The sequence below is a fragment of the Narcine bancroftii genome, unplaced genomic scaffold (genome assembly GCF_036971445.1).
Source record: "Narcine bancroftii isolate sNarBan1 unplaced genomic scaffold, sNarBan1.hap1 Scaffold_159, whole genome shotgun sequence".
Classification (NCBI taxonomy): domain Eukaryota; kingdom Metazoa; phylum Chordata; class Chondrichthyes; order Torpediniformes; family Narcinidae; genus Narcine; species Narcine bancroftii.
Genome location: NW_027211894.1, coordinates 2,377,946 through 2,404,925, shown reverse-complemented (window position 1 = coordinate 2,404,925; position 26,980 = coordinate 2,377,946).

Below are 26,980 nucleotides of genomic sequence, written 5' to 3'. Positions count from 1 at the left end.
CGTGTCTGATTTCCTGCCTCTGATTCCACGCCTCTGATTACCCATGTCTGATTCACCGCCTCTGATTCCCCACCTCTGATTCCCCATCTCTGATTCCGCACATCCCATTCCCTGCCTCTGACTCCCCGCCTCTGATTCCCCGCCTCAAATTCCCCGTGTCTGATTCACCGCCTCTGATTCCCCACCTCTGATTCCCCATCTCTGATTCCGCACATCCGATTCCCTGCTTCTGATTCCCCGCCTCTGATTCACAGCCTCTGATTCCCCAGCTCTGATTCCCCGCCTCAGATTCCCCGCGTCTTATTCCCTGCTTCTGATTCTGATTCCCTGCCTCTGATTCCCCATCTCTGATTCCGCACATCTGATTCCCTGCCTCTGATTTCCCACCTCTGATTCCCCATATCTGATTCCCCGCCTCTGTTTCCCCGCCTCTGATTCCCCGCCTCTGTTTCCCCATATCTAAGTCCCCGCCTCTGATTCCCCAACTCTGATTCCCCACCTCTGATTCCCCAGCTCTGATTCCCCACCTCTGATTCCCCATATCTGATTCCCCGCCTCTGTTTCCCCGCCTCTGATTCCCCGCCACTGTTTCCCCATATCTGATTCCCCGCCTCTGAATCCCCAACTCTGATTCCCTGCATCTAATTCCCCAGCTCTGATTCCCCGCCTCTGATTCCCCGTGTCTGATTTCCTGCCTCTGATTCCTGGCCTCTGATTCCCCATCTCTGATTCACCGCCTTTGATTCGCCACCTCTGATTCCCCATATCTGATTCCCCGCCTCTGTTTCCCCGCCTCTGATTCCCCACCTCTGATTCCCCATATCTCATTCCCCACCTCTGAATCCCCATCTCTGATTCCCGGACTCTGATTCCCCACCTCTGATTCCCTGACTCTTATTCCCGGCATCTGATTCCGGCCTCTGATTCCCGGCCTCTGATTCCCTGCTTCTGATTCTGATTCCCTGCCTCTGATTCCCCATCTCTGATTGCGCACATCTGATTCCCTGCCTCTGATTCCCCACATCTGATTCCCCGCCTCGGATTCCTCGCCTCTGTTTCCCAATATCTAAGTCCCCGCCTCTGATTCCCCAACTCTGATTCCCCACCTCTGATTCTCCAGCTCTGATTCCCCGCCTCTGTTTCCCCATATCTAAGTCCCCGCCTCTGATTCCGCAACTCTTATTCCCCACCTCTGATTCCCCAGCTCTGATTCCCCGCCTCTGATTCCCTGCATCTAATTCCCCAGCTCTGATTCCCCGCCTCTGATTCCCCGTGTCTGATTTCCTGCCTCTGATTCCACGCCTCTGATTACCCATGTCTGATTCACCGCCTCTGATTCCCCACCTCTGATTCCCCATCTCTGATTCCGCACATCCCATTCCCTGCCTCTGATTCCCCGCCTCTGATTGCCCGCCTCAAATTCCCCGTGTCTGATTCACCGCCTCTGATTCCCCACCTCTGATTCCCCATCTCTGATTCCGCACATCCGATTCCCTGCTTCTGATTCCCCGCCTCTGATTCACAGCCTCTGATTCCCCAGCTCTGATTCCCCGCCTCAGATTCCCCGCGTCTTATTCCCTGCTTCTGATTCTGATTCCCTGCCTCTGATTCTCCATCTCTGATTCTGCACATCTGATTCCCTGCCTCTGATTCCCCACCTCTGATTCCCCATATCTGATTCCCCGCCTCTGTTTCCCCGCCTCTGATTCCCCGCCTCTGTTTCCCCATATCTAAGTCCCCGCCTCTGATTCCCCAACTCTGATTCCCCACCTCTGATTCCCCATATCTGATTCCCCGCCTCTGTTTCCCCGCCTCTGATTCCCCGCCACTGTTTCCCCATATCTGATTCCCCGCCTCTGAATCCCCAACTCTGATTCCCTGCATCTAATTCCCCAGCTCTGATTCCCCGCCTCTGATTCCCCGTGTCTGATTTCCTGCCTCTGATTCCCCGCCTCTGATTACCCATGTGTGATTCACCGCCTCTGATTCCCCACCTCTGATTCCCCATCTCTGATTCCGCACATCCGATTCCCTGCCTCTGATTCCCCGCCTCTGATTCACCGCCTCTGATTCCCGGCCTCTGATTTCCCGCCTCTGATTCCCTGCCACTGATACCCCGCCCCTGATTCCCCACCTCTGATTCCCCATATCTGATTCCCCGCCTCTGTTTCCCCGCCTCTGATTCCCTGCCTCTGATTCCCCATATCTGATTCCCCGCCTCTGATTCCCCAACTCTGATTCCCCGCCTCTGATTCCCCAGCTCTGAATCCCCGACTCTGATTCCCCGCGTCTGATTACCGGCCTCTGATTCCCCGCCTCTGATTCTCCATCTCTGATTCACAACCTCTGATTCCCCACCTCTGATTCCCCATATCTGATTCCCCGCCTCTGTTTCCCCGCCTCTGATTCCCCACCTCTGATTAACAATATCTGATTCCCCGCCTCTGATTCCCCACCTCTGATTCCCCGCCTCTGATTCGCCAGCTATGATTCCCCGCCTCTGATTCCCCAGCTCTGATTCCCCGCCTCTGATTCCCCGTGTTTGATTCCCTGCCTCTGATTCCCGGCCTCTGATTCCCCATCTCTGATTCACCGCCTTTGATTCGCCACCTCTGATTCCCCATATCTGATTCCCCGCCTCTGTTTCCCCGCCTCTGATACCCGCCTCTGATTCCCCATATCTCATTCCCCACCTCTGAATCCCCATCTCTGATTCCCGGACTCTGATTCCCCACCTCTGATTCCCGGCCTCTTATTCCCGGCATCTGATTCCGGCCTCTGATCCCCGGCCTCTGATTCCCTGCTTCTGATTCTGATTCCCTGCCTCTGATTCCCCACCTCTGATTCCCCATATCTGATTCACCGCCTCTGTTTCCCCGCCTCTGATTCCCCGCCTCTGTTTCCCAATATCTAAGTCCCCGCCTCTGATTCCCCAACTCTGATTCCCCACCTCTGATTCTCCAGCTCTGATTCCCCGCCTCTGATTCCCCATCTCTGATTCCGCACATCTGATTCCCTGCCTCTGATTCCCCGACTCTGATTCCCCAGCTCTGATTCCCCGCCTCTGATTCCCCAACTCTGATTCCCCGCCTCTGATTCCCCAGCTCTGATTCCCCGCCTCTGATTCCCCATCTCTGATTCCCCATCTCTGATTCCCCATCTCTGATTCCCCAATTCTGATTCCCCGCCTCTGATTCCCCAGCTCTGAATCCTCGCCTCTGATTCCCTGCCTCTGATTCCCAACATCTGATTCCCCACCTCTGACTTCCCATATTGATTCCCTGACTCTGATTCCCCGCCTCTGATTCCCCAACTCTGATTCCCCGCCTCTGATGCCCCAGCTCTGATTCCCCGCCTCTGATTCCCCGTGTTTGATTCCCTGCCTCTGATTCCCGGCCTCTGATTCCCCATCTCTGATTCACCGCCTTTCATTCGCCACCTCTGATTCCCCATATCTGATTCCCCGCCTCTGTTTCCCCGCCTCTGATTCCCCGCCTCTGATTCCCCATATCTCATTCCCCGCCTCTGAATCCCCATCTCTGATTCCCGGACTCTGATTCCCCACCTCTGATTCCCGGACTCTTATTCCCGGCATCTGATTCCGGCCTCTGATTCCTGGTCTCTGATTCCCTGCTTCTGATTCTGATTCCCTGCCTCTGATTCCCCACCTCTGATTGCGCACATCTGATTCCCTGCCTCTGATTCCCCACCTCTGATTCCCCATATCTGATTTCCCGCCTCTGTTTCCCCGCCTCTGATTCCCCGCCTCTGTTTCCCAATATCTAAGTCCCCGCCTCTGATTCCCCAACTCTGATTCCCCACCTCTGAATCTCCAGCTCTGATTCCCGGCCTCTGATTCCCCGCATCTGATTCCCTGCATCTGATTCCAAGCCTCTGATTCCCTGCCTCTGATTCCCAACCTCTGATTCCCACCCTCTGATTCCCCATATCTGATTCCCCGCCTCTGTTTCCCCGCCTCTGATTCCCCGCCTCTGTTTCCCCATATCTGATTCCCGGCCTCTGATTCCCCGCCTCTGATTCCCCGCCTCTGATTCCCTGCCTCTGATTCCCCATCTCCGAATCCGCACATCTGATACCCTGCCTCTGATTCCCCGCCTCTGATTCCCCGCCTCTGATTCCCTGCCTCTGATTCCCAACATTTGATTCCCCACCTCTGATTCCCCATATCTGATTCCCCGCCTCTGTTTCCCCGCCTCTGATTCCCCTCCTCTGATTCCCCAAATCTAATTCCCCGCCTCTGATTCCCCAGCTCTGATTCCCCGTGTTTGATTCCCTGCCACTGATTCCCTGCCCTGATTCCCCATCTCTGTTTCACCGCCTTTGATTCGCCACCTCTGATTCCCCATATCTGATTCCCCGCCTCTGTTTCCCCGCCTCTGATTCCCTGCCTCTGATTCCCAACCTCTGATTCCACACCTCTGATTCGCCATATCTGATTCCCCGCCTGTGTTTCCCCACCTCTGATTCCCCGCCCCTGTTTCCCCATATCTGATTCCCCGCCTCTGATTCCCCAACCCTGATTCCCCGCCTCTGATTCCCCAGCTCTGATTCCCCGCCTCTGATTCCCTGCATCTAATTCCCCAGCTCTGATTCCCCGCCTCTGATTCCCCGTGTCTGATTTCCTGCCTCTGATTCCACGCCTCTGATTACCCATGTCTGATTCACCGCCTCTGATTCCCCACCTCTGATTCCCCATCTCTGATTCCGCACATCCCATTCCCTGCCTCTGACTCCCCGCCTCTGATTCCCCGCCTCAAATTCCCCGTGTCTGATTCACGGCCTCTGATTCCCCACCTCTGATTCCCCATCTCTGATTCCGCACATCCGATTCCCTGCTTCTGATTCCCCGCCTCTGATTCACAGCCTCTGATTCCCCAGCTCTGATTCCCCGCCTCAGATTCCCTGCTTCTGATTCTGATTCCCTGCGTCTGATTCCCCATCTCTGATTCCGCACATCTGATTCCCTGCCTCTGATTTCCCACCTCTGATTCCCCATATCTGATTCCCCGCCTCTGTTTCCCCGCCTCTGATTCCCCGCCTCTGTTTCCCCATATCTAAGTCCCCGCCTCTGATTCCCCAACTCTGATTCCCCACCTCTGATTCCCCAGCTCTGATTCCCCACCTCTGATTCCCCATATCTGATTCCCCGCCTCTGTTTCCCCGCCTCTGATTCCCCGCCACTGTTTCCCCATATCTGATTCCCCGCCTCTGAATCCCCAACTCTGATTCCCTGCATCTAATTCCCCAGCTCTGATTCCCCGCCTCTGATTCCCCGTGTCTGATTTCCTGCCTCTGATTCCTGGCCTCTGATTCCCCATCTCTGATTCACCGCCTTTGATTCGCCACCTCTGATTCCCCATATCTGATTCCCCGCCTCTGTTTCCCCGCCTCTGATTCCCCACCTCTGATTCCCCATATCTCATTCCCCACCTCTGAATCCCCATCTCTGATTCCCGGACTCTGATTCCCCACCTCTGATTCCCTGACTCTTATTCCCGGCATCTGATTCCGGCCTCTGATCCCCGGCCTCTGATTCCCTGCTTCTGATTCTGATTCCCTGCCTCTGATTCCCCATCTCTGATTGCGCACATCTGATTCCCTGCCTCTGATTCCCCACCTCTGATTCCCCATATCTGATTCCCCGCCTCTGTTTCCCCGCCTCTGATTCCCCGCCTCTGTTTCCCAATATCTAAGTCCCCGCCTCTGATTCCCCAACTCTGATTCCCCACCTCTGATTCTCCAGCTCTGATTCCCCGCCTCTGATTCCCCATCTCTGATTCCGCTCATCTGATTCCCTGCCTCTGATTCCCCGACTCTGATTCCCCAGCTCTGATTCCCCGCCTCTGATTCCCCAACTCTGAGTCCCCGCCTCTGATTCCCCAGCTCTGATTCCCCGCCTCTGATTCACCGCCTTTGATTCGCCACCTCTGAATCCCCATATCTGATTCCTCGCCTCTGTTTCCCCGCCTCTGATTCCCCGCCTCTGATTCCCCATATCTCATTCCCCGCCTCTGATTCCCCATCTCTGATTCCCGGACTCTGATTCCCAACCTCTGATTCCCGGCCTCTTATTCCCGGCAGCTGATTCCGGCCTCTAATTCCCGGCCTCTGATTCCCTGCTTCTGATTCTGATTCCCCACCTCTGATTCCCCATCTCTGATTCCGCACATCCGATTCCCTGCCTCTGATTCCCCGCTCCTGATTCACCGCCTCTGATTCCCGGCCTCTGATTTCCCGCCTCTGATTCCCTGCCACTGATACCCCACCCCTGATTCCCCACCTCTGATTCCCCATATCTGATTCCCCGCCTCTGTTTCCCCGCCTCTGATTCCCCGCCTCTGATTCCCCGTGTTTGATTCCCTGCCTCTGATTCCCGGCCTCTGATTCCCCATCTCTGATTCACCGCCTTTCATTCGGCACCTCTGATTCCCCATATCTGATTCCCCGCCTCTGTTTCCCCGCCTCTGATTCCCTGCCTCTGATTCCCAACCTCTGATTCCACACCTCTGATTCGCCATATCTGATTCCCCGCCTGTGTTTCCCCACCTCTGATTCCCCGCCCCTGTTTCCCCATATCTGATTCCCCGCCTCTGATTCCCCAACCCTGATTCCCCGCCTCTGATTCCCCAGCTCTGATTCCCCGCCTCTGATTCCCCGTGTTTGATTCCCTGCCTCTGATTCCCGGCCTCTGATTCCCCATCTCTGATTCACCGCCTTTGATTCGCCACCTCTGATTCCCCATATCTGATTCCTCGTCTCTGTTTCCCCGCCTCTGATTCCCCGCCTCTGATTCCCCATATCTCATTCCCCGCCTCTGAATCCACATCTCTGATTCCCGGACTCTGATTCCCCACCTCTGATTCCCGGCCTCTTATTCCCGGCATCTGATTCCGGCCTCTGATTCCCGGCCTCTGATTCCCTGCTTCTGATTCTGATTCCCTGCCTCTGATTCCCCATCTCTGATTGCGCACATCTGATTCCCTGCCTCTGATTCCCCACCTCTGATTCCCCATATCTGATTCCCCGCCTCTGTTTCCCCGCCTCTGATTCCCCGCCTCTGTTTCCCAATATCTAAGTCCCCGCCTCTGATTCCCCAACTCTGATTCCCCACCTCTGATTCTCCAGCTCTGATTCCCCGCCTCTGTTTCCCCATATCTAAGTCCCCGCCTCTGATTCCCCAACTCTGATTCCCCACCTCTGATTCCCCAGCTCTGATTCCCCGCCTCTGATTCCCTGCATCTAATTCCCCAGCTCTGATTCCCCGCCTCTGATTCCCCGTGTCTGATTTCCTGCCTCTGATTCCACGCCTCTGATTACCCATGTCTGATTCACCGCCTCTGATTCCCCACCTCTGATTCCCCATCTCTGATTCCGCACATCCCATTCCCTGCCTCTGACTCCCCGCCTCTGATTCCCCGCCTCAAATTCCCCGTGTCTGATTCACCGCCTCTGATTCCCCACCTCTGATTCCCCATCTCTGATTCCGCACATCCGATTCCCTGCTTCTGATTCCCCGCCTCTGATTCACAGCCTCTGATTCCCCAGCTCTGATTCCCCGCCTCAGATTCCCCGCGTCTTATTCCCTGCTTCTGATTCTGATTCCCTGCCTCTGATTCCCCATCTCTGATTCCGCACATCTGATTCCCTGCCTCTGATTTCCCACCTCTGATTCCCCATATCTGATTCCCCGCCTCTGTTTCCCCGCCTCTGATTCCCCGCCTCTGTTTCCCCATATCTAAGTCCCCGCCTCTGATTCCCCAACTCTGATTCCCCACCTCTGATTCCCCAGCTCTGATTCCCCACCTCTGATTCCCCATATCTGATTCCCCGCCTCTGTTTCCCCGCCTCTGATTCCCCGCCACTGTTTCCCCATATCTGATTCCCCGCCTCTGAATCCCCAACTCTGATTCCCTGCATCTAATTCCCCAGCTCTGATTCCCCGCCTCTGATTCCCCGTGTCTGATTTCCTGCCTCTGATTCCTGGCCTCTGATTCCCCATCTCTGATTCACCGCCTTTGATTCGCCACCTCTGATTCCCCATATCTGATTCCCCGCCTCTGTTTCCCCGCCTCTGATTCCCCACCTCTGATTCCCCATATCTCATTCCCCACCTCTGAATCCCCATCTCTGATTCCCGGACTCTGATTCCCCACCTCTGATTCCCTGACTCTTATTCCCGGCATCTGATTCCGGCCTCTGATCCCCGGCCTCTGATTCCCTGCTTCTGATTCTGATTCCCTGCCTCTGATTCCCCATCTCTGATTGCGCACATCTGATTCCCTGCCTCTGATTCCCCACCTCTGATTCCCCATATCTGATTCCCCGCCTCTGTTTCCCCGCCTCTGATTCCCCGCCTCTGTTTCCCAATATCTAAGTCCCCGCCTCTGATTCCCCAACTCTGATTCCCCACCTCTGATTCTCCAGCTCTGATTCCCCGCCTCTGATTCCCCATCTCTGATTCAGCTCATCTGATTCCCTGCCTCTGATTCCCCGACTCTGATTCCCCAGCTCTGATTCCCCGCCTCTGATTCCCCAACTCTGAGTCCCCGCCTCTGATTCCCCAGCTCTGATTCCCCGCCTCTGATTCACCGCCTTTAATTCGCCACCTCTGAATCCCCATATCTGATTCCTCGCCTCTGTTTCCCCGCCTCTGATTCCCCGCCTCTGATTCCCCATATCTCATTCCCCGCCTCTGATTCCCCATCTCTGATTCCCGGACTCTGATTCCCAACCTCTGATTCCCGGCCTCTTATTCCTGGCAGCTGATTCCGGCCTCTAATTCCCGGCCTCTGATTCCCTGCTTCTGATTCTGATTCCCCACCTCTGATTCCCCATCTCTGATTCCGCACATCCGATTCCCTGCCTCTGATTCCCCGCCCCTGATTCACCGCCTCTGATTCCCGGCCTCTGATTTCCCGCCTCTGATTCCCTGCCACTGATACCCCACCCCTGATTCCCCACCTCTGATTCCCCATATCTGATTCCCCGCCTCTGTTTCCCCGCCTCTGATTCCCCGCCTCTGATTCCCCGTGTTTGATTCCCTGCCTCTGATTCCCGGCCTCTGATTCCCCATCTCTGATTCACCGCCTTTCATTCGGCACCTCTGATTCCCCATATCTGATTCCCCGCCTCTGTTTCCCCGCCTCTGATTCCCTGCCTCTGATTCCCAACCTCTGATTCCACACCTCTGATTCGCCATATCTGATTCCCCGCCTGTGTTTCCCCACCTCTGATTCCCCGCCCCTGTTTCCCCATATCTGATTCCCCGACTCTGATTCCCCAACCCTGATTCCCCGCCTCTGATTCCCCAGCTCTGATTCCCCGCCTCTGATTCCCCGTGTTTGATTCCCTGCCTCTGATTCCCGGCCTCTGATTCCCCATCTCTGATTCACCGCCTTTGATTCGCCACCTCTGATTCCCCATATCTGATTCCTCGTCTCTGTTTCCCCGCCTCTGATTCCCCGCCTCTGATTCCCCATATCTCATTCCCCGCCTCTGAATCCACATCTCTGATTCCCGGACTCTGATTCCCCACCTCTGATTCCCGGCCTCTTATTCCCGGCATCTGATTCCGGCCTCTGATTCCCGGCCTCTGATTCCCTGCTTCTGATTCTGATTCCCTGCCTCTGATTCCCCATCTCTGATTGCGCACATCTGATTCCCTGCCTCTGATTCCCCACCTCTGATTCCCCATATCTGATTCCCCGCCTCTGTTTCCCCGCCTCTGATTCCCCGCCTCTGTTTCCCAATATCTAAGTCCCCGCCTCTGATTCCCCAACTCTGATTCCCCACCTCTGATTCTCCAGCTCTGATTCCCCGCCTCTGTTTCCCCATATCTAAGTCCCCGCCTCTGATTCCCCAACTCTGATTCCCCACCTCTGATTCCCCAGCTCTGATTCCCCGCCTCTGATTCCCTGCATCTAATTCCCCAGCTCTGATTCCCCGCCTCTGATTCCCCGTGTCTGATTTCCTGCCTCTGATTCCACGCCTCTGATTACCCATGTCTGATTCACCGCCTCTGATTCCCCACCTCTGATTCCCCATCTCTGATTCCGCACATCCCATTCCCTGCCTCTGACTCCCCGCCTCTGATTCCCCGCCTCAAATTCCCCGTGTCTGATTCACCGCCTCTGATTCCCCACCTCTGATTCCCCATCTCTGATTCCGCACATCCGATTCCCTGCTTCTGATTCCCCGCCTCTGATTCACAGCCTCTGATTCCCCAGCTCTGATTCCCCGCCTCAGATTCCCCGCGTCTTATTCCCTGCTTCTGATTCTGATTCCCTGCCTCTGATTCCCCATCTCTGATTCCGCACATCTGATTCCCTGCCTCTGATTTCCCACCTCTGATTCCCCATATCTGATTCCCCGCCTCTGTTTCCCCGCCTCTGATTCCCCGCCTCTGTTTCCCCATATCTAAGTCCCCGCCTCTGATTCCCCAACTCTGATTCCCCACCTCTGATTCCCCAGCTCTGATTCCCCACCTCTGATTCCCCATATCTGATTCCCCGCCTCTGTTTCCCCGCCTCTGATTCCCCGCCACTGTTTCCCCATATCTGATTCCCCGCCTCTGAATCCCCAACTCTGATTCCCTGCATCTAATTCCCCAGCTCTGATTCCCCGCCTCTGATTCCCCGTGTCTGATTTCCTGCCTCTGATTCCTGGCCTCTGATTCCCCATCTCTGATTCACCGCCTTTGATTCGCCACCTCTGATTCCCCATATCTGATTCCCCGCCTCTGTTTCCCCGCCTCTGATTCCCCACCTCTGATTCCCCATATCTCATTCCCCACCTCTGAATCCCCATCTCTGATTCCCGGACTCTGATTCCCCACCTCTGATTCCCGGACTCTTATTCCCGGCATCTGATTCCGGCCTCTGATCCCCGGCCTCTGATTCCCTGCTTCTGATTCTGATTCCCTGCCTCTGATTCCCCATCTCTGATTGCGCACATCTGATTCCCTGCCTCTGATTCCCCACCTCTGATTCCCCATATCTGATTCCCCGCCTCTGTTTCCCCGCCTCTGATTCCCCGCCTCTGTTTCCCAATATCTAAGTCCCCGCCTCTGATTCCCCAACTCTGATTCCCCACCTCTGATTCTCCAGCTCTGATTCCCCGCCTCTGATTCCCCATCTCTGATTCCGCTCATCTGATTCCCTGCCTCTGATTCCCCGACTCTGATTCCCCAGCTCTCATTCCCCGCCTCTGATTCCCCAACTCTGAGTCCCCGCCTCTGATTCCCCAGCTCTGATTCCCCGCCTCTGATTCACCGCCTTTGATTCGCCACCTCTGAATCCCCATATCTGATTCCTCGCCTCTGTTTCCCCGCCTCTGATTCCCCGCCTCTGATTCCCCATATCTCATTCCCCGCCTCTGATTCCCCATCTCTGATTCCCGGACTCTGATTCCCAACCTCTGATTCCCGGCCTCTTATTCCCGGCAGCTGATTCCGGCCTCTAATTCCCGGCCTCTGATTCCCTGCTTCTGATTCTGATTCCCCACCTCTGATTCCCCATCTCTGATTCCGCACATCCGATTCCCTGCCTCTGATTCCCCGCCCCTGATTCACCGCCTCTGATTCCCGGCCTCTGATTTCCCGCCTCTGATTCCCTGCCACTGATACCCCGCCCCTGATTCCCCACCTCTGATTCCCCATATCTGATTCCCCGCCTCTGTTTCCCCGCCTCTGATTCCCCGCTTCTGATTCCCCGTGTTTTATTCCCTGCCTCTGATTCCCGGCCTCTGATTCCCCATCTCTGATTCACCGCCTTTCATTCGGCACCTCTGATTCCCCATATCTGATTCCCCGCCTCTGTTTCCCCGCCTCTGATTCCCCGCCTCTGATTCCCCATATCTCATTCCCCGCCTCTGAATCCCCATCTCTGATTCCCGGACTCTGATTCCCCACCTCTGATTCCCGGACTCTTATTCCCGGCATCTGATTCCGGCCTCTGATTCCTGGCCTCTGATTCCCTGCTTCTGATTCTGATTCCCTGCCTCTGATACCCCATCTCTGATTGCGCACATCTGATTCCCTGCCTCTGATTCCCCACCTCTGATTCCCCATATCTGATTTCCCGCCTCTGTTTCCCCGCCTCTGATTCCCCGCCTCTGTTTCCCAATATCTAAGTCCCCGCCTCTGATTCCCCAACTCTGATTCCCCACCTCTGATTCTCCAGCTCTGATTCCCCGCCTCTGATTCCCCGCATCTGATTCCCTGCATCTGATTCCAAGCCTCTGATTCCCTGCATCTGATTCCCAACCTCTGATTCCCCACCTCTGATTCCCCATATCTGATTCCCCGCCACTGTTTCCCCGCCTCTGATTCCCCGCCTCTGTTTCCCCATATCTGATTCCCGGCCTCTGATTCCCCGCCTCTGATTCCCCGCCTCTGATTCCCTGCCTCTGATTCCCCATCTCAGATTCTGCACATCTGATACCCTGCCTCTGATTCCCCGCCTCTGATTCCCCGCCTCTGATTCCCTGCCTCTGATTCCCAACATCTGATCCCCACCTCTGATTCCCCATATCTGATTCCCCGCCTCTGTTTCCCCGCCTCTGATTCCCCTCCTCTGATTCCCCAACTCTAATTCCCCGCCTCTGATTCCCCAGCTCTGATTCCCCGTGTTTGATTCCCTGCCTCTGATTCCCTGCCCTGATTCCCGATCTCTGTTTCACCGCCTTTGATTCGCCACCTCTGATTCCCCATATCTGATTCCCCGCCTCTGTTTCCCCGCCTCTGATTCCCTGCCTCTGATTCCCAACCTCTGATTCCACACCTCTGATTCCCCATATCTGATTCCCCGCCTGTGTTTCCCCACCTCTGATTCCCCGCCCCTGTTTCCCCATATCTGATTCCCCGCCTCTGATTCCCCAACCCTGATTCCCCGCCTCTGATTCCCCAGCTCTGATTCCCCGCCTCTGATTCCCCGTGTTTGATTCCCTGCCTCTGATTGCCCGCCTCTGATTCCCCATCTCTGATTCACCGCCTTTGATTCGCCACCTCTGATTCCCCATATCTGATTCCCCGTCTCTGTTTCCCCGCCTCTGATTCCCCGCCTCTGATTCCCCATATCTCATTCCCCGCCTCTGAATCCCCATCTCTGATTCCCGGACTCTGATTCCCCACCTCTGATTCCCGGCCTCTTATTCCCGGCATCTGATTCCGGCCTCTGATTCCCGGCCTCTGATTCCCTGCTTCTGATTCTGATTCCCTGCCTCTGATTGCCCATCTCTGATTGCGCACATCTGATTCCCTGCCTCTGATTCCCCACCTCTGATTCCCCATATCTGATTCCCCGCCTCTGTTTCCCCGCCTCGGATTTCCCGCCTCTGTTTCCCAATATCTAAGTCCCCGCCTCTGATTCCCCAACTCTGATTCCCCACCTCTGATTCTCCAGCTCTGATTCCCCGCCTCTGTTTCCCCATATCTAAGTCCCCGCCTCTGATTCCGCAACTCTTATTCCCCACCTCTGATTCCCCAGCTCTGATTCCCCGCCTCTGATTCCCTGCATCTAATTCCCCAGCTCTGATTCCCCACCTCTGATTCCCCGTGTCTGATTTCCTGCCTCTGATTCCACGCCTCTGATTACCCATGTCTGATTCACCGCCTCTGATTCCCCACCTCTGATTCCCCATCTCTGATTCCGCACATCCCATTCCCTTCCTCTGATTCCCCGCCTCTGATTCCCCGCCTCAAATTCCCCGTGTCTGATTCACCGCCTCTGATTCCCCACCTCTGATTCCCCATCTCTGATTCCGCACATCCGATTCCCTGCTTCTGATTCCCCGCCTCTGATTCACAGCCTCTGATTCCCCAGCTCTGATTCCCCGCCTCAGATTCCCCGCGTCTTATTCCCTGCTTCTGATTCTGATTCCCTGCCTCTAATTCCCCATCTCTGATTCCGCACATCTGATTCCCTGCCTCTGATTCCCCACCTCTGATTCCCCATATCTGATTCCCCGCCTCTGTTTCCCCGCCTCTAATTCCCCGCCTCTGTTTCCCCATATCTAAGTCCCCGCCTCTGATTCCCCAACTCTGATTCCCCACCTCTGATTCCCCATATCTGATTCCCCGCCTCTGTTTCCCCGCCTCTGATACCCCGCCACTGTTTCCCCATATCTGATTCCCCGCCTCTGAATCCCCAACTCTGATTCCCTGCATCTAATTCCCCAGCTCTGATTCCCCGCCTCTGATTCCCCGTGTCTGATTTCCTGCCTCTGATTCCCCGCCTCTGATTACCCATGTCTGATTCACCGCCTCTGATTCCCCACCTCTGATTCCCCATCTCTGATTCCGCACATCCGATTCCCTGCCTCTGATTCCCCGCCTCTGATTCACCGCCTCTGATTCCCGGCCTCTGATTTCCCGCCTCTGATTCCCCATATCTGATTCCCCACCTCTGTTTCCCCGCCTCTGATTCCCCACCTCTGATTAACAATATCTGATTCCCCGCCTCTGATTCCCCACCTCTGATTCCCCGCCTCTGATTCGCCAGCTATGATTCCCCACCTCTGATTCCCCGCGTCTGATTCCCTGCCTCTGATTCCCCGCCTCTGATTCCACATCTCTGATTCACCACCTCTGATTCCCAGCGTCTGATTCCCCGCCTCTGATTCCCCATCTCTGATTCCCCATTTCTGATTCCCCATCTCTGATTCCCCAATTCTGATTCCCCGCCTCTGATTCCCCAGCTCTGAATCCTCGCCTCTGATTCCCTGCCTCTGATTCCCAACATCTGATTCCCCACCTCTGAATTCCCATATTGATTCCCTGTCTCTGATTCCCCGCCTCTGATTCCCCAACTCTGATTCCCCGCCTCTGATTCCCCAGCTCTGATTCCCCGCCTCTGATTCCCCGTGTTTGATTCCCTGCCTCTGATTCCCGGCCTCTGATTCCCCATCTCTGATTCACCGCCTTCCATTCGCCACCTCTGATTCCCCATATCTGATTCCCCGCCTCTGTTTCCCCGCCTCTGATTCCCCGCCTCTGATTCCCCATATCTCATTCCCCGCCTCTGAATCCCCATCTCTGATTCCCGGACTCTGATTCCCCACCTCTGATTCCCGGACTCTTATTCCCGGCATCTGATTCCGGCCTCTGATTCCTGGCCTCTGATTCCCTGCTTCCTATTCTGATTCCCTGCCTCTGATTCCCCATCTCTGATTGCGCACATCTGATTCCCTGCCTCTGATTCCCCACCTCTGATTCCCCATATCTGATTTCCCGCCTCTGTTTCCCCGCCTCTGATTCCCCGCCTCTGTTTCCCAATATCTAAGTCCCCGCCTCTGATTCCCCAACTCTGATTCCCCACCTCTGATTCTCCAGCTCTGATTCCCCGCCTCTGATTCCCCGCATCTGATTCCCTGCATCTGATTCCAAGCCTCTGATTCCCTGCATCTGATTCCCAACCTCTGATTCCCCACCTCTGATTCCCCATATCTGATTCCCCGCCTCTGTTTCACCGCCTCTGATTCCCCGCCTCTGTTTCCCCATATCTGATTCCCGGCCTCTGATTCCCCGCCTCTGATTCCCCGCCTCTGATTCCCTGCCTCTGATTCCCCATCTCCGATTCCGCACATCTGATACCCTGCCTCTGATTCCCCGCCTCTGATTCCCCGCCTCTGATTCCCTGCCTCTGATTCCCAACATCTGATCCCCACCTCTGATTCCCCATATCTGATTCCCCGCCTCTGTTTCCCCGCTTCTGATTCCCCTCCTCTGATTCCCCAACTCTAATTCCCCGCCTCTGATTCCCCAGCTCTGATTCCCCGTGTTTGATTCCCTGCCTCTGATTCCCTGCCCTGATTCCCCATCTCTGTTTCACCGCCTTTGATTCGCCACCTCTGATTCCCCATATCTGATTCCCCGCCTCTGTTTCCCCGCCTCTGATTCCCTGCCTCTGATTCCCAACCTCTGATTCCACACCTCTGATTCCCCATATCTGATTCCCCGCCTGTGTTTCCCCACCTCTGATTCCCCGCCCCTGTTTCCCCATATCTGATTCCCCGCCTCTGATTCCCCAACCCTGATTCCCCGCCTCTGATTCCCCAGCTCTGATTCCCCGCCTCTGATTCCCCGTGTTTGATTCCCTGCCTCTGATTGCCCGCCTCTGATTCCCCATCTCTGATTCACCGCCTTTGATTCGCCACCTCTGATTCCCCATATCTGGTTCCCCGTCTCTGTTTCCCCGCCTCTGATTCCCCGCCTCTGATTCCCCATATCTCATTCCCCGCCTCTGAATCCCCATCTCTGATTCCCGGACTCTGATTCCCCACCTCTGATTCCCGGCCTCTTATTCCCGGCATCTGATTCCAGCCTCTGATTCCCGGCCTCTGATTCCCTGCTTCTGATTCTGATTCCCTGCCTCTGATTCCCCATCTCTGATTGCGCACATCTGATTCCCTGCCTCTGATTCCCCACCTCTGATTCCCCATATCTGATTCCCCGCCTCTGTTTCCCCGCCTCGGATTCCCCGCCTCTGTTTCCCAATATCTAAGTCCCCGCCTCTTATTCCCCAACTCTGATTCCCCACCTCTGATTCTCCAGCTCTGATTCCCCGCCTCTGTTTCCCCATATCTAAGTCCCCGCCTCTAATTCCGCAACTCTTATTCCCCACCTCTGATTCCCCAGCTCTGATTCCCCGCCTCTGATTCCCTGCATCTAATTCCCCAGCTCTGATTCCCCGCCTCTGATTCCCCATGTCTGATTTCCTGCCTCTGATTCCACGCCTCTGATTACCCATGTCTGATTCACCGCCTCTGATTCCCCACCTCTGATTCCCCATCTCTGATTCCGCACATCCCATTCCCTGCCTCTGATTCCCCGCCTCTGATTCCACGCCTCAAATTCCCCGTGTCTGATTCACCGCCTCTGATTCCCCACCTCTGATTCCCCATCTCTGATTCCGCACATCCGATTCCCTGCTTCTGATTCCCCGCCTCTGATTCACAGCTTCTGATTCCCCAGCTCTGATTCCCCGCCTCAGATTCCCCGCGTCTTATTCCCTGCTTCTGATTCTGATTCCCTGCCTCTGATTCCCCATCTCTTATTCCGCACATCTGATTCCCTGCCTCTGATTCCCCACCTCTGATTCCCCATATCTGATTCCCCGACTCTGTTTCCCCGCCTCTGATTCCCCGCCTCTGTTTCCCCATATCTAAGTCCCCGCCTCTGATTCCCCAACTCTGATTCCCCACCTCTGATTCCCCATATCTGATTCCCCGCCTCTGTTTCCCCGCCTCTGATTCCCCGCCACTGTTTCCCCATATCTGATTCCCCGCCTCTGAATCCCCAACTCTGATTCCCTGCATCTAATTCCCCAGCTCTGATTCCCCGCCTCTGATTCCCCGTGTCTGATTTCCTGCCTCTGATTCCCCGCCTCTGATTACCCATGTCTGATTCACCGCCTCTGATTCCCCACCTCTGATTCCCCATCTCTGATTCCGCACATCCGATTCCCTGCCTCTGATTCCCCGCCTCTGATTCACCGCCTCTGATTCCCGGCCTCTGATTTCCCGCCTCTGATTCCCTGCCACTGATACCCCGCCCCTGATGCCCCACCTCTGATTCCCCATATCTGATTCCCCGCCTCTGTTTCCCCGCCTCTGATTCCCCGCCTCTGATTCCCCACCTCTGATTCTCCAGCTCTGATTCCCCGCCTCTGTTTCCCCATATCTAAGTCCCCGCCTCTGATTCCGCAACTCTTATTCCCCACCTCTGATTCCCCAGCTCTGATTCCCCGCCTCTGATTCCCTGCATCTAATTCCCCAGCTCTGATTCCCCACCTCTGATTCCCCGTGTCTGATTTCCTGCCTCTGATTCCACGCCTCTGATTACCCATGTCTGATTCACCGCCTCTGATTCCCCACCTCTGATTCCCCATCTCTGATTCCGCACATCCCATTCCCTTCCTCTGATTCCCCGCCTCTGATTCCCCGCCTCAAATTCCCCGTGTCTGATTCACCGCCTCTGATTCCCCACCTCTGATTCCCCATCTCTGATTCCGCACATCCGATTCCCTGCTTCTGATTCCCCGCCTCTGATTCACAGCCTCTGATTCCCCAGCTCTGATTCCCCGCCTCAGATTCCCCGCGTCTTATTCCCTGCTTCTGATTCTGATTCCCTGCCTCTAATTCCCCATCTCTGATTCCGCACATCTGATTCCCTGCCTCTGATTCCCCACCTCTGATTCCCCATATCTGATTCCCCGCCTCTGTTTCCCCGCCTCTAATTCCCCGCCTCTGTTTCCCCATATCTAAGTCCCCGCCTCTGATTCCCCAACTCTGATTCCCCACCTCTGATTCCCCATATCTGATTCCCCGCCTCTGTTTCCCCGCCTCTGATACCCCGCCACTGTTTCCCCATATCTGATTCCCCGCCTCTGAATCCCCAACTCTTATTCCCTGCATCTAATTCCCCAGCTCTGATTCCCCGCCTCTGATTCCCCGTGTCTGATTTCCTGCCTCTGATTCCCCGCCTCTGATTACCCATGTCTGATTCACCGCCTCTGATTCCCCACCTCTGATTCCCCATCTCTGATTCCGCACATCCGATTCCCTGCCTCTGATTCCCCGCCTCTGATTCACCGCCTCTGATTCCCGGCCTCTGATTTCCCGCCTCTGATTCCCCATATCTGATTCCCCACCTCTGTTTCCCCGCCTCTGATTCCCCACCTCTGATTAACAATATCTGATTCCCCGCCTCTGATTCCCCACCTCTGATTCCCCGCCTCTGATTCGCCAGCTATGATTCCCCACCTCTGATTCCCTGCGTCTGATTCCCTGCCTCTGATTCCCCGCCTCTGATTCCACATCTCTGATTCACCACCTCTGATTCCCAGCGTCTGATTCCCCGCCTCTGATTCCCCATCTCTGATTCCCCATTTCTGATTCCCCATCTCTGATTCCCCAATTCTGATTCCCCGCCTCTGATTCCCCAGCTCTGAATCCTCGCCTCTGATTCCCTGCCTCTGATTCCCAACATCTGATTCCCCACCTCTGAATTCCCATATTGATTCCCTGTCTCTGATTCCCCGCCTCTGATTCCCCAACTCTGATTCCCCGCCTCTGATTCCCCAGCTCTGATTCCCCGCCTCTGATTCCCCGTGTTTGATTCCCTGCCTCTGATTCCCGGCCTCTGATTCCCCATCTCTGATTCACCGCCTTCCATTCGCCACCTCTGATTCCCCATATCTGATTCCCCGCCTCTGTTTCCCCGCCTCTGATTCCCCGCCTCTGATTCCCCATATCTCATTCCCCGCCTCTGAATCCCCATCTCTGATTCCCGGACTCTGATTCCCCACCTCTGATTCCCGGACTCTTATTCCCGGCATCTGATTCCGGCCTCTGATTCCTGGCCTCTGATTCCCTGCTTCCTATTCTGATTCCCTGCCTCTGATTCCCCATCTCTGATTGCGCACATCTGATTCCCTGCCTCTGATTCCCCACCTCTGATTCCCCATATCTGATTTCCCGCCTCTGTTTCCCCGCCTCTGATTCCCCGCCTCTGTTTCCCAATATCTAAGTCCCCGCCTCTGATTCCCCAACTCTGATTCCCCACCTCTGATTCTCCAGCTCTAATTCCCCACCTCTGATTCTCCAGCTCTGATTCCCCGCGTCTGATTCCCCGCATCTGATTCCCTGCATCTGATTCCAAGCCTCTGATTCCCTGCATCTGATTCCCAACCTCTGATTCCCCACCTCTGATTCCCCATATCTGATTCCCCGCCTCTGTTTCCCCGCCTCTGATTCCCCGCCTCTGTTTCCCCATATCTGATTCCCGGCCTCTGATTCCCCGCCTCTGATTCCCCGCCTCTGATTCCCTGCCTCTGATTCCCCATCTCCGATTCCGCACATCTGATACCCTGCCTCTGATTCTACGCCTCTGATTCCCCGCCTCTGATTCCCTGCCTCTGATTCCCAACATCTGATCCCCACCTCTGATTCCCCATATCTGATTCCCCGCCTCTGTTTCCCCGCCTCTGATTCCCCTCCTCTGATTCCCCAACTCTAATTCCCCGCCTCTGATTCCCCAGCTCTGATTCCCCGTGTTTGATTCCCTGCCTCTGATTCCCTGCCCTGATTCCCCATCTCTGTTTCACCGCCTTTGATTCGCCACCTCTGATTCCCCATATCTGATTCCCCGCCTCTGTTTCCCCGCCTCTGATTCCCTGCCTCTGATTCCCAACCTCTGATTCCACACCTCTGATTCCCCATATCTGATTCCCCGCCTGTGTTTCCCCACCTCTGATTCCCCGCCCCTGTTTCCCCATATCTGATTCCCCGCCTCTGATTCCCCAACCCTGATTCCCCGCCTCTGATTCCCCAGCTCTGATTCCCCGCCTCTGATTCCCCGTGTTTGATTCCCTGCCTCTGATTGCCCGCCTCTGATTCCCCATCTCTGATTCACCGCCTTTGATTCGCCACCTCTGATTCCCCATATCTGGTTCCCCGTCTCTGTTTCCCCGCCTCTGATTCCCCGCCTCTGATTCCCCATATCTCATTCCCCGCCACTGAATCCCCATCTCTGATTCCCGGACTCTGATTCCCCACCTCTGATTCCCGGCCTCTTATTCCCGGCATCTGATTCCGGCCTCTGATTCCCGGCCTCTGATTCCCTGCTTCTGATTCTGATTCCCTGCCTCTGATTCCCCATCTCTGATTGCGCACATCTGATTCCCTGCCTCTGATTCCCCACCTCTGATTCCCCATATCTGATTCCCCGCCTCTGTTTCCCCGCCTCGGATTCCCCGCCTCTGTTTCCCAATATCTAAGTCCCCGCCTCTTATTCCCCAACTCTGATTCCCCACCTCTGATTCTCCAGCTCTGATTCCCCGCCTCTGTTTCCCCATATCTAAGTCCCCGCCTCTGATTCCGCAACTCTTATTCCCCACCTCTGATTCCCCAGCTCTGATTCCCCGCCTCTGATTCCCTGCATCTAATTCCCCAGCTCTGATTCCCCGCCTCTGATTCCCCATGTCTGATTTCCTGCCTCTGATTCCACGCCTCTGATTACCCATGTCTGATTCACCGCCTCTGATTCCCCACCTCTGATTCCCCATCTCTGATTCCGCACATCCCATTCCCTGCCTCTGATTCCCCGCCTCTGATTCCACGCCTCAAATTCCCCGTGTCTGATTCACCGCCTCTGATTCCCCACCTCTGATTCCCCATCTCTGATTCCGCACATCCGATTCCCTGCTTCTGATTCCCCGCCTCTGATTCACAGCCTCTGATTCCCCAGCTCTGATTCCCCGCCTCAGATTCCCCGCGTCTTATTCCCTGCTTCTGATTCTGATTCCCTGCCTCTGATTCCCCATCTCTGATTCCGCACATCTGATTCCCTGCCTCTGATTCCCCACCTCTGATTCCCCATATCTGATTCCCCGACTCTGTTTCCCCGCCTCTGATTCCCCGCCTCTGTTTCCCCATATCTAAGTCCCCGCCTCTGATTCCCCAACTCTGATTCCCCACCTCTGATTCCCCATATCTGATTCCCCGCCTCTGTTTCCCCGCCTCTGATTCCCCGCCACTGTTTCCCCATATCTGATTCCCCGCCTCTGAATCCCCAACTCTGATTCCCTGCATCTAATTCCCCAGCTCTGATTCCCCGCCTCTGATTCCCCGTGTCTGATTTCCTGCCTCTGATTCCCCGCCTCTGATTACCCATGTCTGATTCACCGCCTCTGATTCCCCACCTCTGATTCCCCATCTCTGATTCCGCACATCCGATTCCCTGCCTCTGATTCCCCGCCTCTGATTCACCGCCTCTGATTCCCGGCCTCTGATTTCCCGCCTCTGATTCCCTGCCACTGATACCCCGCCCCTGATGCCCCACCTCTGATTCCCCATATCTGATTCCCCGCCTCTGTTTCCCCGCCTCTGATTCCCCGCCTCTGATTCCCCATATCTGATTCCCCGCCTCTGATTCCCCAACTCTGATTCCCCGCCTCTGATTCCACAGTTCTGAATCCCCGCCTCTGATTCCCCGCGTCTGATTACCGGCCTCTGATTCCCCGCCTCTGATTCTCCATCTCTGATTCACAACCTCTGATTCCCCACCTCTGATTCCCCATATCTGATTCCCCGCCTCTGTTTCCCCGCCTCTGATTCCCCACCTCTGATTAACAATATCTGATTCCCCGCCTCTGATTCCCCACCTCTGATTCCCCGCCTCTGATTCCCCGTGTTTGATTCCCTGCCTCTGATTCCCGGCCTCTGATTCCCCATCTCTGATTCACCGCCTTTGATTCGCCACCTCTGATTCCCCATATCTGATTCCCCGCCTCTGTTTCCCCGCCTCTGATACCCGCCTCTGATTCCCCATATCTCATTCCCCACCTCTGAATCCCCATCTCTGATTCCCGGACTCTGATTCCCCACCTCTGATTCCCGGCCTCTTATTCCCTGCATCTGATTCCGGCCTCTGATCCCCGGCCTCTGATTCCCTGCTTCTGATTCTGATTCCCTGCCTCTGATTCCCCATCTCTGATTGCGCACATCTGATTCCCTGCCTCTGATTCCCCACCTCTGATTCCCCATATCTGATTCGCCGCCTCTGTATCCCCGCCTCTGATTCCCCGCCTCTGTTTCCCAATATCTAAGTCCCCGCCTCTGATTCCCCAACTCTGATTCCCCACCTCTGATTCTCCAGCTCTGATTCCCCGCCTCTGATTCCCCATCTCTGATTCCGCACATCTGATTCCCTGCCTCTGATTCCCCGACTCTGATTCCCCATCTCTGATTCCCCATCTCTGATTCCCCAATTCTGATTCCCCGCCTCTGATTCCCCAGCTCTGAATCCTCGCCTCTGATTCCCTGCCTCTGATTCCCAACATCTGATTCCCCACCTCTGACTTCCCATATTGATTCCCTGACTCTGATTCCCCGCCTCTGATTCCCCAACTCTGATTCCCCGCCTCTGATTCCCCAGCTCTGATTCCCCGCCTCTGATTCCCCGTGTTTGATTCCCTGCCTCTGATTCCCGGCCTCTGATTCCCCATCTCTGATTCACCGCCTTTCATTCGCCACTGATTCCCCATATCTGATTCCCCGCCTCTGTTTCCCCGCCTCTGATTCCCCGCCTCTGATTCCCCATATCTCATTCCCCGCCTCTGAATCCCCATCTCTGATTCCCGGACTCTGATTCCCCACCTCTGATTCCCGGACTCTTATTCCCGGCATCTGATTCCGGCCTCTGATTCCTGGCCTCTGATTCCCTGCTTCTGATTCTGATTCCCTGCCTCTGATTCCCCATCTCTGATTGCGCACATCTGATTCCCTGCCTCTGATTCCCCACCTCTGATTCCCCATATCTGATTTCCCGCCTCTGTTTCCCCGCCTCTGATTCCCCGCCTCTGTTTCCCAATATCTAAGTCCCCGCCTCTGATTCCCCAACTCTGATTCCCCACCTCTGATTCTCCAGCTCTGATTCCCCGCCTCTGATTCCCCGCATCTGATTCCCTGCATCTGATTCCAAGCCTCTGATTCCCTGCCTCTGATTCCCAACCTCTGATTCCCGCCCTCTGATTCCCCATATCTGATTCCCCGCCTCTGTTTCCCCGCCTCTGATTCCCCGCCTCTGTTTCCCCATATCTGATTCCCGGCCTCTGATTCCCCGCCTCTGATTCCCCGCCTCTGATTCCCTGCCTCTGATTCCCCATCTCCGATTCCGCACATCTGATACCCTGCCTCTGATTCCCCGCCTCTGATTCCCCGCCTCTGATTCCCTGCCTCTGATTCCCAACATTTGATTCCCCACCTCTGATTCCCCATATCTGATTCCCCGCCTCTGTTTCCCCGCCTCTGATTCCCCTCCTCTGATTCCCCAACTCTAATTCCCCGCCTCTGATTCCCCAGCTCTGATTCCCCGTGTTTGATTCCCTGCCACTGATTCCCTGCCCTGATTCCCCATCTCTGTTTCACCGCCTTTGATTCGCCACCTCTGATTCCCCATATCTGATTCCCCGCCTCTGTTTCCCCGCCTCTGATTCCCTGCCTCTGATTCCCAACCTCTGATTCCACACCTCTGATTCGCCATATCTGATTCCCCGCCTGTGTTTCCCCACCTCTGATTCCCCGCCCCTGTTTCCCCATATCTGATTCCCCGCCTCTGATTCCCCAACCCTGATTCCCCGCCTCTGATTCCCCAGCTCTGATTCCCCGCCTCTGATTCCCCGTGTTTGATTCCCTGCCTCTGATTCCCGGCCTCTGATTCCCCATCTCTGATTCACCGCCTTTGATTCGCCACCTCTGATTCCCCATATCTGATTCCCCGTCTCTGTTTCCCCGCCTCTGATTCCCCGCCTCTGATTCCCCATATCTCATTCCCCGCCTCTGAATCCCCATCTCTGATTCCCGGACTCTGATTCCCCACCTCTGATTCCCGGCCTCTTATTCCTGGCATCTGATTCCGGCCTCTGATTCCCCGACTCTGATTCCCCATCTCTGATTCCCCATCTCTGATTCCCCAATTCTGATTCCCCGCCTCTGATTCCCCAGCTCTGAATCCTCGCCTCTGATTCCCTGCCTCTGATTCCCAACATCTGATTCCCCACCTCTGACTTCCCATATTGATTCCCTGACTCTGATTCCCCGCCTCTGATTCCCCAACTCTGATTCCCCGCCTCTGATTCCCCAGCTCTGATTCCCCGCCTCTGATTCCCCGTGTTTGATTCCCTGCCTCTGATTCCCGGCCTCTGATTCCCCATCTCTGATTCACCGCCTTTCATTCGCCACTGATTCCCCATATCTGATTCCCCGCCTCTGTTTCCCCGCCTCTGATTCCCCGCCTCTGATTCCCCATATCTCATTCCCCGCCTCTGAATCCCCATCTCTGATTCCCGGACTCTGATTCCCCACCTCTGATTCCCGGACTCTTATTCCCGGCATCTGATTCCGGCCTCTGATTCCTGGCCTCTGATTCCCTGCTTCTGATTCTGATTCCCTGCCTCTGATTCCCCATCTCTGATTGCGCACATCTGATTCCCTGCCTCTGATTCCCCACCTCTGATTCCCCATATCTGATTTCCCGCCTCTGTTTCCCCGCCTCTGATTCCCCGCCTCTGTTTCCCAATATCTAAGTCCCCGCCTCTGATTCCCCAACTCTGATTCCCCACCTCTGATTCTCCAGCTCTGATTCCCCGCCTCTGATTCCCCGCATCTGATTCCCTGCATCTGATTCCAAGCCTCTGATTCCCTGCCTCTGATTCCCAACCTCTGATTCCCGCCCTCTGATTCCCCATATCTGATTCCCCGCCTCTGTTTCCCCGCCTCTGATTCCCCGCCTCTGTTTCCCCATATCTGATTCCCGGCCTCTGATTCCCCGCCTCTGATTCCCCGCCTCTGATTCCCTGCCTCTGATTCCCCATCTCCGATTCCGCACATCTGATACCCTGCCTCTGATTCCCCGCCTCTGATTCCCCGCCTCTGATTCCCTGCCTCTGATTCCCAACATTTGATTCCCCACCTCTGATTCCCCATATCTGATTCCCCGCCTCTGTTTCCCCGCCTCTGATTCCCCTCCTCTGATTCCCCAACTCTAATTCCCCGCCTCTGATTCCCCAGCTCTGATTCCCCGTGTTTGATTCCCTGCCACTGATTCCCTGCCCTGATTCCCCATCTCTGTTTCACCGCCTTTGATTCGCCACCTCTGATTCCCCATATCTGATTCCCCGCCTCTGTTTCCCCGCCTCTGATTCCCTGCCTCTGATTCCCAACCTCTGATTCCACACCTCTGATTCGCCATATCTGATTCCCCGCCTGTGTTTCCCCACCTCTGATTCCCCGCCCCTGTTTCCCCATATCTGATTCCCCGCCTCTGATTCCCCAACCCTGATTCCCCGCCTCTGATTCCCCAGCTCTGATTCCCCGCCTCTGATTCCCCGTGTTTGATTCCCTGCCTCTGATTCCCGGCCTCTGATTCCCCATCTCTGATTCACCGCCTTTGATTCGCCACCTCTGATTCCCCATATCTGATTCCCCGTCTCTGTTTCCCCGCCTCTGATTCCCCGCCTCTGATTCCCCATATCTCATTCCCCGCCTCTGAATCCCCATCTCTGATTCCCGGACTCTGATTCCCCACCTCTGATTCCCGGCCTCTTATTCCTGGCATCTGATTCCGGCCTCTGATTCCCGGCCTCTGATTCCCTGCTTCTGATTCTGATTCCCTGCCTCTGATTCCCCATCTCTGATTCCGCACATCTGATTCCCTGCCTCTGATTCCCCGACTCTGATTCCCCAGCTCTGACTCCCCGCCTCTCATTCCCCAACTCTGATTCCCCGCCTCTGATTCCCCAGCTCTGATTCCCCGCCTCTGATTCCCCATCTCTGATTCCCCATCTCTGATTCCCCATCTCTGATTCCCCAATTCTGATTCCCCGCCTCTGATTCCCCAGCTCTGAATCCTCGCCTCTGATTCCCTGCCTCTGATTCCCAACATCTGATTCCCCACCTCTGACTTCCCATATTGATTCCCTGCCTCTGATTCCCCGCCTCTGATTCCCCAACTCTGATTCCCCGCCTCTGATTCCCCAGCTCTGATTCCCCGCCTCTGATTCCCCGTGTTTGATTCCCTGCCTCTGATTCCCGGCCTCTGATTCCCCTTCTCTGATTCACCGCCTTTCATTCGCCACCTCTGATTCCCCATATCTGATTCCCCGCCTCTGTTTCCCCGCCTCTGATTCCCCGCCTCTGATTCCCCATATCTCATTCCCCGCCTCTGAATCCCCATCTCTGATTCCCGGACTCTGATTCCCCACCTCTGATTCCCGGACTCTTATTCCCGGCATCTGATTCCGGCCTCTGATTCCTGGCCTCTGATTCCCTGCTCCTGATTCTGATTCCCTGCCTCTGATTCCCCATCTCTGATTGCGCACATCTGATTCCCTGCCTCTGATTCCCCACCTCTGATTCCCCATATCTGATTTCCCGCTTCTGTTTCCCCGCCTCTGATTCCCCG